This window comes from Thrips palmi, unplaced genomic scaffold (assembly GCF_012932325.1).
Source record: "Thrips palmi isolate BJ-2018 unplaced genomic scaffold, TpBJ-2018v1 HiC_scaffold_15, whole genome shotgun sequence".
Classification (NCBI taxonomy): Eukaryota; Metazoa; Arthropoda; class Insecta; order Thysanoptera; family Thripidae; genus Thrips; species Thrips palmi.
Window position 1 is genome coordinate 6,146,219 of NW_023144624.1, and position 11,089 is coordinate 6,157,307.

At 65.8% G+C, this 11,089-nt stretch overlaps 1 protein-coding gene across 2 annotated transcripts in view; it reads right to left on the minus strand.

Annotated features, from left to right (window-relative positions):
* The window catches only part of LOC117640948, a 37,256-nt gene extending 32,162 nt beyond the window's left edge, over nucleotides 1-5,094 (minus strand). The window contains exon 1 of one of the 2 annotated variants that reach the window (XR_004587474.1): nucleotides 5,057-5,094. The gene's annotated coding sequence lies outside the window, so the exon portion shown is untranslated. Of the gene's footprint in view, nucleotides 1-24; nucleotides 283-5,056 lie in introns of those variants that run through there. The other variant, XM_034377999.1, reaches the window with a different exon arrangement.
* Between the last annotated feature and the right edge of the window lie 5,995 nt (nucleotides 5,095-11,089).

The following is an 11,089-nucleotide window of genomic DNA, read 5'->3' on the forward strand; positions in this document are numbered from 1 at the left end:
GTAAGGTTAGCAATCAATACAAACACGGCTGGCCGCATCTTCCTTGAAGCACGCCTGGATGGATGTGCCTGGGCGTGCCTGGGACCGGAAGTCTGAGGGCAGGCCAGGACAGGCAGCAGGCACTGAGGCCGAGGCAGGCGCGAGCATTCATTCTGCTGGACGGCGACGCTGGCCCATGCCGTCATCCTTCCCTTTTCCCTGACACTGAATCCCAGACGGCGCGGAGAGGAGTGCGGTGACCAAGGACTCCAAGGACGCGATGAGTCCGCGCCAACTTGCCAACTCCCCGCAGCAAGACGACGCGCGTTGAGGCCGCGTCACCGCTTCACCCCGAGACGACGTTGCCCTTGTACGGCTGCCCTTCACCTTGCAGGCCTTGTCCACCTTCACGGCAGCGCCGCGCTCCGCGCCACCTCGACGTCGTCTCGCTTTCGACCGCTGCGTTTCTCATCCGCTCGCTCAGCCTCCGCGTCGCTACCCCGCGTCCTCCGTTCCCGCCGCGCCGCGCCGCGCCGCCTCGCGCGGTCCGGGGTTTCGGCCGAGTCGCCGGGCGGGGCGACCGGCAGCTTGAGCGCGCCGCCGCTAGGTGGCGGCACCAGTCACCGCGAAGAGTAGGGTGGCCACACGGCGCGGCGCGGGGCAGCGCTGCCGGCTGCCGGCACGCACGGCGTGGGGCGGCGGGAGCGGGATCGGCGGCATGGGCGGGATATTGCCATCGCCGTGTGTCGACTTCGGTGTGTTGTTGGTGTGTCGGTGTGTCGGTGTCGATTCCCGGACCCGAGGGTGCAACTCCCCGAAGCCCAGCAGGAAAACAAACTTCTTCGGTCGGATCATTTTATTTGGAGTGCTACGCTTCAGGGTGCGCACACCTACATTCCTGCCGCATGCCTGTGGTGCCATACATGCGAAGCGCGCCCCGCCCCGCCCCTCCACCCACAGGATTATCGGCTTATGCATCCGTTGGCGCGGCTTGCGCCACCAATCAAGCTCCACCCGACCGAAAAAAGGGTTGACGTTGATTGTTATTGATAAGATGCCGTCAGCGCGCCGCGAGTCAGGAGCGCGGGATTTTTTTGGTTGTTGTTTTTCAAACCGCGCGCCCTTTTATTCCCGCTCATCCGTTTCGCGAAACGCGCTTAGGGGTTGGCCAAGCCCAGGCCGCGCAGGGTACCAGGCGCGCTCGCACACTCATACACATACATACAGACACACACACGCACACTGTCACATTATGCATTTGAATAACGCATGGGTCTTCTTGCGTCAGCCGGAGCAACAGATGACGTGCCCGCGACGGGACAGGCAATGCAGAACGCACACATACACATGCACACACACACACAGCGACCTACATAGGAATACAAATTCGAAACAAGAACGAAATCTGCTATACACACGCCGAGATTCGAACCGATGACGAAACGCGGTGCGATTACAGCCGCCTCGGCAGAAACAGGCTCCAGCAGCGTCGCCGAGCCAAATGAAGCCGCGCCATTCAAATAGCGCGTGGACATGACTCGGCCGGTGCGCGGGTCGCTGTGTTTGCCAAGTGCGCACTGGTGGTGCGGACGCGGACCTTGACGGCGACACGGCGGCGCCACGCCGCACGCCGCCTCGCTTCTGACACATCAAGACGATCAGGATCGGGCCGGCCGCGCGGTCGCCCCACTTGATAGAGCCTCTCCCTCCGAGTCTCCCTCGCACCCCGCGGCCCTGCCTTGCCTCGCCCTGCCAAGCGAACCCTTTCCTCCTCGCCCCCCCCCCCTCCCTCCGCGGCGAGCAACTAGTGGTTGTGGTGCCGACTGGGTACCAGCAGGGGGGCGGGGAGGGGGTACCCGGGGCGGCAGGGGCGCCAACCCCGAGGCCCCCGCGCAGCCCCCGCCCCCCTTCCCTTGGCCAGGTCGGTAGCCAGCCGTCTGGCCCGCCTTCCCCCTCCCCTCCCCCTGCTCTGGCGCCGATCCGCCGCCGCGGTTACACGATTCCGGAGTGAAATAATGAGCCACCGCGGCAAATAGAAAGGCGATTCACCGTCGATTGTTTCCACGGCGCCGTTTGTCAATCCGGAAATACGGCGCGGCGTGGCGTCGCGGAGACAATGCGGAGCGGTTCGAGCGGCATGGATTGGCGTGCGTGCGCTACCCGCGCACAACACCCCGCCGCGCGCGCGTCGCGTGCGACATTCCGACTGGCCGGCATCAATGTCCATTATTGAGCCGAGTCAGGTCGATGCGGGAGCGACGGCCTTCAGACGGCACAGCGACATTGGCGCGGCGGGTATAGACACGCGGCACGGCACGCCACGGCACGCCACGCAGTGAAATGGTTCGTCGATCGCCGCTCGGCCGCCGTACACGAGGGCGGCGTGGCGTACCTTCCCCGGGCTCTTGGAACAGATACGCCCTTCTGCGCGGTAGTCGCCCAGTTTTCCTGTTTCCCTTGCGTCTGCCCGGCAGGTGCATTGCGCCCTCTCCCCCTTTCCCCTCGCCCCCCAGCCCCAAGCCCCCAGCCTTAAGGGGGAGCCACGCGGACGCGACGCTGTCTCAGTTCCCCATCGGAACCCCCTAACGAGGGAGGGGGACAGGTAGCCGAGTAGTACTGTATACATTTCGTGGAAGCACGAAGCACGGCGGGCCTTCGCACGAAATAGTTCATTGTTTGTTACGCTGCGACGATTCAAAACGACGATGATTCGAATCGGCGTTCTTTGTTTCTCTTCAAGTGGAAAATCTTTTAAAAAATGCTTGGACGTTTATAATTATTTTCTTGCACGTGACGCTATTTTGGAGAAAGTAGCGGACAGTGCAAACAGACAATTGCAACACTTTTCTCCTTTCTTTTTTTTTTTTTTTTTTTGACAGCTGACACGCCAGCAGTGAGACAATGATCGAAGTACGGACACCACAGATTTACACGTGCTTTACTGCCCCGGCCGGGCCGAGAGTTTGGCGTGACCGAGTCGCGCGGCGCGACAATTCACTGCACCACTGTATTTACCGCGCCGACGAGTGTGTGAGTGACCCGACAAGAATCTGAACGCGGCGCATCGCAGTGCGGCGCGGTGCGGTGCGGTGCAACAGGGCATCGTCCCAGATAACAGAGTAGGCCAGCGCATCACAGACACGCGCAGCACGCGCACGCTCCGACCAAACAGTCCCACTCACTCGCACTCATTCACAATTTTATTACAGTCTGCCAGTCGGCGATCCTTTTCACTTGCGAATCTAGTTCCACGCGTTCACAGCGCTGCAGCGAGGAAACGGAAACTGAGCCGGCAGTCGAATACCCGGGTCGGGGATCAAAAGCGCCCTTCAAGACATGCCACGTGGTCGGCCGCATGAATAGGGCGGGCCCTTGAGCCTCGCTAGACCCTGACCAGGCCCCACGTCAAGCTCACCCTTGCCCTTGCATGCGGCCGTGGGCCGAGGCGGCGAGGTGCGGCCGGGCCGGGGTCCGAGGGGTGGGGGAGGGGGGGGGCGCCAAGCAGCCAAGCAGCGACAAGGCCCCATCGGCCGGCCGGCCCGGGCACACAGCACACCAGCACTACGCCGGCAGCGCCAGCACTGCGCCGGCCGGCTAGGCCGGAGCGGAGCGTGGCTCTGAGCATAGCGCCCGACCACGGCGGGATAGGCAACCCGGAGCACGCGTGTGTCTGGCGGGCAGGCCGAGCCGCGGCAGGCGGCAGGCGCGCCGCGTCGAGCCCAGCGAGCCGCGTGCCACGCTCCTTCTTGTTTCTCGTTTCTCTACGCCCTCTCCTCTTCCTCCTTCTACTTCTCCTCCTTCCTCTTCTTATCGTCCTCGTCCGCCTACCCCTCCTCCCCTCTGCAGTAGCCTTCGTCGAGAACTGCAATGCCAGTGCCACGCGAGGACGCCGACGTCCCCCCTGTCATGGTGCAGCGACTGCCGATAGGCCCCGCCCGCGAATAACGACGCTGTGCCCCGCAGCCCCTCCCCTCCCCTTCTCCCGCTTGTTTCCGACCAACAACAATAATTTTCTCATTGCGCCACGGCGACCACGGCGCGCCCCGGCGACGGGCCATAACTCTGGGTGCCTGCCCGTCCGTGCCGTGGCCGTCCCTCCCCCCCCCCTCCCCGCCGCCCTGCCCCCTCTGCGCCATTCCGCGCGGGTCACATCGCTGGAGTAGAAAATTCTTGTGATATTGCCTCGGACTGCTCGGACTGGAGTCTCCAGCAAAAGCATTCCACTGCAATGTCCGCGAGTGGAACCGCTCACAGAGACGAGCAGCGCGCACCGCCCGCCGCCGCCGCCGCTGCTGGAGTAGCCCTCTAGACTGCCCGACTGGCCGACCGCCCGGCCGGGCGTCTCGTCTCCCGCAGTGGCGGTCGCGGACGAGGCCGTCGAGTGCACCGCGCCGGAGTGCGTTCGATTGCGGCCCACTACCCGACTGCTGCGCCGCGCTGCGCCGCCGGGTACCCATTTAACGCGTGCGGGGCGAACCTGTGCCTCCCCCAGCAGGCAGGCCAGGCAGGCAGGCCCAGTGCAAGCCCACCTGTTGTCAAGTGGAACAACAGCTAACCGTGCCTACCGGCGGTACCGCGGTACGGGCGGGGCGCGGAGTGGGGCGCGGTCACAGGCCGTCAATTTATTTTCAAGGCGTCGGAGCTCTGGAAGAGCAGTCCGCGGAAAGGAAATTCGAGGTACTCTCTTTCTGTTTCGCGTGCCGAGTTTACTGTCGCCTAGCGCAGCGCGCATTTACTGCTTCCGAGAAAATGCAACAAAGGGAGTACCCCTTCCCCCTCCCCCTTCCTTTCCACGACTCGCCCGCTTTGCTGCTTCCGAGTGAGACGAGAATTTCCACCTGGACGAGTTTCTCTTTCAATTAGGTCGCATTTGGAACGGCACCCGGCCGGGCTGAAGGACGAAGGACGAAGGAGGGGCCAAACACCCGAGAGGGCCGGTAGGGCCGACCCGGCGCCGTGGGCCCTTCCGCCCTTCTTCGCGGCGCTTCCTCTCACTCCCTCTCGCTTCCTCTCGCCCCTCCCCTCGCTTTCTCCCTTTCGCCGCGTCGCTTTGAGACGGAAAAAACAAGATACTCACCCTTGGGACGACGACCACTGCCTCGCCGTGCCGCGCCGTGCCGCGCCGTGCCGCGCCGCTCGGGCCCCGAATTGGTGCGGCGAATAACCCTTCCAGCGCTTCCAGCATTCCTTGACACTGCACACCGCCCGGCTCGCGGCGCCGCCCTCCCCTCCCCCTCCCCGCCCCTCCCCGCACGTCGCCGTCGTTCGTCGGGGCGCGTCTGCTGGTTTGTCTGGGGAGGCCGTGGGTTTCGCCCGCGGTTCGTCAAAGTCTGGTTGGGGCCGTTGGCGGTCTGTCAAGCCAAGCCCGCCCTCGGCGGGGAGGAAGTCGCCCCCTGCCGTCTCGGGGCGCAGTGCCGGGAGTCCCTTCCTTTGTCACAACATGAGTCACTGTTGGGGGAAATCACTGTCCAGGGAAGTCGCCCGGGCTCCCTCCGTTCTGTTGTGTCGCGTCCTGGTTGTCCTCGTCACCCTCGTCGTCTTCGTCGTCATCCTCGTCATCTTCGTTGTCCCCGTCGTCCTGGGCGTCCTCGTCATCCTCGTCGTCTTCGTCGTCCTCGTCGTCCGGACGGTCACCGGCACTGCGACGGCCCGGCCCGGCCGGCCCGGCCGTTCGCGGGGCCCGCGGCGCGCGAGGAGGCCGAGAAGGCCTCGCGGGGGCCCTCGTCGCGGTGGCACTGAGAGGCGGTCCGCGGCGGGACGCGCGTGCCGTGAGCACGGCGTCGTGGCCATGGCGTCGCTGCGTCGGTCGGACTGGGACTGGGACGGCGCGAACAGGACGGGCTGCGCCACGAACTGCGCCGAGGCAGGGCGTGGCGTGGCGTGGCGGCGCGCGGCGGGGCGCTGCGGGGCAGGGCTGGCAGCAGCGCCACGCCGTGGCAGCGCCGAGCCGGTTGGGGAAGGGAAGGGCGGGCTGGAGGCGCAGCGACGCGGGGCGGGGCGGGGCGGGGCGGGGTGAGGCGGGGCGGGGCGGGGCGGGCGCGGGGCCGAGCGAGCGCCGGCCGGGGGCGCGGGGCGGCTCCGCGGGGGGTGGGGGGCGGTTCGTGACGGGGCGAGAGGGAACTGACCTGCCCCACTACCAGACGCGTTGCGCGTCGCGCGCTACGGCGCGGCACGGCACGGCGGTGGTTCGAGTCGAGCCGCGCCGCGTGCCGCGCCTAGCCGGGCCCGCGGCGTGAGCCGAGCCGAGCCGTTGGCAGCCGGAGCGCAGGCAGGCAGGCAGGCAGGCAGGGCACTAGAACAGCCGCGTTGGCTTTATCGCGGTTTGTCGCGGCAAGTTTTACTTGTTTTACTCGTTCGGCCGGCGGCGAACTAAAACAAAGGCTGTTCATTTAGCTTCGAAAAAAGACGAAAACGAAGCGCTGCTGCACACCGAACCAAAATAATGATTGCCTCCTGCAAGTATCAGTACCCAGTCTGCAAAGCGTAAAACCCTGCGCTCCCTGAGCCAGAGTGCTCTACCACTTTCCGAGCCAGCTTCAAGTAAAAGAAGTTCTCTGCCACTTTTTCGGTCCGTTCCGGCGTTGTGACCTGGTACTAATCTGTACAAAGTTCTAGCTTCAAGTTGACCCTCTCACCCGCACAGCCCGGTGGCCCAGCAGCGCCACGCAGTCACAGTACCGACCAACGCACCCTTACGAGTCCCGCCCCGCCCCGCCCCGCCCCGCCGCGCTCCGCCCCGCCGGGCCGCCACCCTCCTCTGGCGTAGGTCGCGCTAGGGACAGCCTCGCTCCCGCTGTCTCTCTCTCGCTCGCGCGCCACGCCGGGATCGGCCGTCTCGCTCCCTCCCGCGCGCTCACGCCTTCCTCTCTTTCCTTGGTGCAGGTCAATGAACCCTTTATGGCTTCCCTAGGCGGCCCACAGCGGCAGCTCGGCGCAAAAAGGGGGAGGGGGATGGAGGGGAAGGGGGCATAAGGGGGCGGGGCGGAGAAAAAGGATGATTTCAGGGGAACGATGAGCCCGGAAAACAAGGAGGAAGAAGGTTTCATTTCTTTCTATGAGGAAAACCTGCTGGAACTGTTCTCTCATGTCGGAGATGGGAAATAATTTAAGAGCCTTTTATACGATATTAAAGGTCGCAGGGCCTCGCGTTCAGCCGGTTTAATATTTGATGTGCGTTCTCTTGGCAAGGAACTTGCGTTATGTAGAACTTAGGGGGGCGGGGGGCGAGGGCACGACCGAGCCAGCCGGGGCCAGCAAGCCCAGGCCAGCAAGCCCAGGCCAGCAAGCCCAGGCCAGCAAGCCGGCCCGGGAAACAGGAACCTGGAACCCTAGGAGCCTCTTTCCATTTCCCTGGTGGGAATTGGCAAGAGAGGAGGGGATTTTTGGTTGGTAGTGGAATGGGGAGATCTGGGCGTTGCCCCCGCCCCCTACCCCGCCCCCTTCCTACAACTCGTTCCAAATGTCCCTCCCCGCGCCCCTCGCCCGCGGTTCCCCACGCCAACATCGCGTTCCGCGCGCCTCCCACAGAACAGCGTAGCACTACGTAGCAACCATGCTGTTGTTGCTGTTGTTTTTATTTTTCTCTCGCTCGTGTTGGACAGGGCATCAGATCGGACCGGGAGAGGAGAGGGGACGGGGGAGGTGGCGCGGGGTCGGCCGGGGAACTGAACCTAGCCAAGTGGCTTTTGTGAGCGTCCTGCACGCGCGCCAAAGCCAAAACCCTCGCAGGCCCTAAGCGGAGACTTGCCAATTTCCAATTCAAAAACAAATGCTTGTACCCGGTACTCTTTTCTCTTCGGCCCCTTGCGTTTTCTTCTCTGAAACCCAGAGGATGCAGGATGTGGTGGCCCCCTGGAGCCCACCGGCCACCGAGACTCGCACCGAGGGGCCGGCCGACGAGGGTCTCGGTGACGGCACGCAGCACACTGGGAATACGCCCCCGAGACGGCGCGGCTCTTCCTTATACATCCCGACCCGCTAGCCGCGGTTTGGTCAGCAATTCCGCAAAGGCAGGCAAACGGCCAGACGGCTCGCAAGCCAGCCAATCCATTAACCATCCATGAACCATTTAAATTTTTGATTGAAATCTAACTTGATCCGCCAGGGAAAACATCCGACAGTGTTGACTCTGCGCGCACCCCGCCCAGCACACAGCACTCTGCCGGCGCTGTGGCAGCGCTCTGCCCGAACGCTGCCGAGGGAAGCCTCGCCCCGTCCAGCCGGGGCGGGGCGCCCTTCCGCCCTTCGGATTAACTTAAAGCCCGCCGGGGTGACCGGCACCGAAGGGCACCGGAGGGCACCGAAGGGCTGATCAGGTCTCGACTAATCCACAGCAAGCATCTCCTAATCCCGTCCATGATCCATCGCTCTCCACAACCTGTTCGCCCAAAGCCTGCCGCCTTGCTCTCCAGCCGGAGCCCCTGCGGCGTAGGCAACTGTGCGCTCCGGAGCGTTCGGGTTGCCTACCTCGCAGGCGCCTCGGCCGCCCGTTTTCGGGGGAGGACCGCTCCAAACCGTCGCGGTTCCGGAGGGGCCGGGCTGGGCTGCTCTCCAGGGTTCTCGCCGAGTTTTCCGGGCTCGTAGGCCTGGCTTGCCTGGCTTGCCTGGCCTCGGCCGGGCTGGGCTGGGCTGGACCCGAGGCCTGCCGCAGCCACGCTGCCACGGCGCTGCACGCGCAGCCGCGCAGCCGCGCGGTCGATACCAGGACTGGCCTACGCTGCACGGCGCATCGCGCTGCAGCGGCGGCGGCGCGGCAGTAGCAGTGCAGCAGTGCAGCAGCGAAGGGCGCTGGGAGGGCGGTAGGCCGTTAGGAACTTCGCCGCCGCTGCAGCCATGGCGATGGTGGCGGTGCTTATGGCGCGGCGGCGGAGGGCCATCCCGGCCAGGACGGCCAGGACATCGCTCCTGCCGCACAGAGGGCTGGGCTGGCGCTGGCGCAGATCCAGGACGGCGCGTGGAAGGGGGCAATTGTCCATTCCCGCTCCGCTTCCTCCCCGCGGCCGAGGGGGTCCTGGTCCTGGATCGTTTCTCGTCCTCCAGTGCTGCCAACGTTCCAGGAGGTGCTCGCCCGCACCAGCGCATTTCTGACTGCGGAAATCAGATATTTGGGTGACGGCCGGAGGGAGATTGCCGAGTCCGACTGCGAAAGCGCAAAAAAAGCGCCGTCAAATTCCTCTTGACGTTCAATTTGGCGAGCGCATGGCAACACCGGGTGCGCGGCGGCGCGGCGTTGCCGTCGGCACTGACCAGCGCAACCAGCGCGGTGCAGCGCGGCGTGGCGGGCGTGGCGGTGGCGGGGCGCGGCGGCGGGCACCAGGCTGGCACGGCGCAGCGTGCACTCGCCAAGGCCAGGTGGTACCGGGTACTCTTCCTCATCCACACTCCCATAAAACATGGTCCTGCTTTATTTTTGCCTCCGCTTCGTTTTGCATCGCCGTCCCCGAGTGTCTGCGGGCTGGCTCTTGCTGGCGAACCCTTGCCCGGCTCGGCTCGGCTCGGCTTCTGCCCCCTTCCCTTCGTTGCCTTCGTTAGCAGTGCACCGCCAGCCTTGCATTGTGGAGCCGATCCGGCCGGCCCGGCGGTACAGCCACACTGCCTCTTTGTTCGCGCGAACACGTTTTCTACCCTCGTTGTTTTTCTGTGACCTATCCCAACGACACCTGCCCGGCCGCCCCGCCGCGCCGCGCCACGCCACGGCGAGCACTAAACCAGAACCTGCCGACGTGACTGGTTCTGTGCCTGCCTCAACATGCTCCAGCCGGGCTGCAGCCTCCATGCAGCCTCCGCGATGGGATGCAGCGGGCAGCGGCGGGCCAGCCGAGGGAGATCCTGGATAAGGCTTGGCGGGGTTCGGCTCCGGCTCTCGCACCGCGGGGCTGATCGAATCCTGCACCTTTACCAAGAAGCTGGTCCAGCCGCAGCCCACGACGACGGCGACGTGAAGATGGGCGGGTCGGAGGCGACGACGCGGAGCCGCGACGGCCAGGACAAAGCGTCTCACGTCTCGGTGGTCTCGACCTTGCGCACCGCCGTGCCGGGTCACGCTCCGCGGCGGCTCCGCGGGGTGCGCATGCACTCCCTTGCACATGCACGCACACACAGCGAGGCGCTACAGTTCAGCACACACCCTTCGGGGCTCGGGGCGTGGCCGTCAAATTGTCGCGTCTTTAAATTCCGAGAGCGTCTGGAGCTTGTGCGGGACGCGGACGGGGACATGGACGCCAGCTCGCATCTTCCCTTCCCCTCTATTCCGGCCCGTCCGTGGGCCGCCTGGCTGCCTCGCTGCCTGGCTGCCCGGGCCCACGACGCCGTGCTCCGTCGCGACTCGCGTTTGCTTGGCTGGTTCGTTCTCGCCGCCCCGCCCCACCCTGCGCCGCGCCCGGTGCCTGGATTTACGACGCAACTTCTTTCTTCTGCGGGTCGGTCGGGTCGGGGCAGTCCGAGGCGCGGGCTCCAGGCGCTTGGCTAGGCGATGCCCTCCGCAGCCACGCCCGCGAGGCTCACTCGCACTCCCTCTCGGCCCATGGCGGCGCTGCGTGCTGCGTGTTGTCGCCGTACGCCGTCATGCTGCACGGCATTCGCTTGTTTCAGCAGCGGTCGTCGTCCCCGTCGTCCCGGCGCGGCGTCGGCCCGGGCCAAGCCGCGTATTTTCAGACGGTCGTCGCTCCCATGGCCCAATTATGGGTAAGGGGTACGGCGGCACGGCGGCACGGCGCGGCGGGCGGAGGGCTCGGCGCGGCCTTCTGGCTGTACTGTACAGTACTCGGAGATATACTGCCGCGCGGCCCGGCCCCGCCACGCCCCCGGGCCCCGGGCCGTCCCGGCCCCCCTGGGGGGGTCCCCGCCGGTCCCCGCCGCGCCGTGCCGCGCTGTGGCGGCGACTAGTGGCGGCCAGCGTCCGCCCGGGTCGGGCAGCGTGGTGCGGCGCGGGTGAGAAAGCATTTATATCCCCTGACCCGAACCCCCGCACCCTGGCCTGCACCCCGTCCGCCAGCGTCGACCCGGCCCGCCCGGCCCCCGCGCCGCCCACCCCCAGTGTCGCGGACGTCGACTCACCCCAGCCCCCTTCCCCCTCCCCTGCCCCTTCCCCTTCGCCGCCCGCGGAAGCACT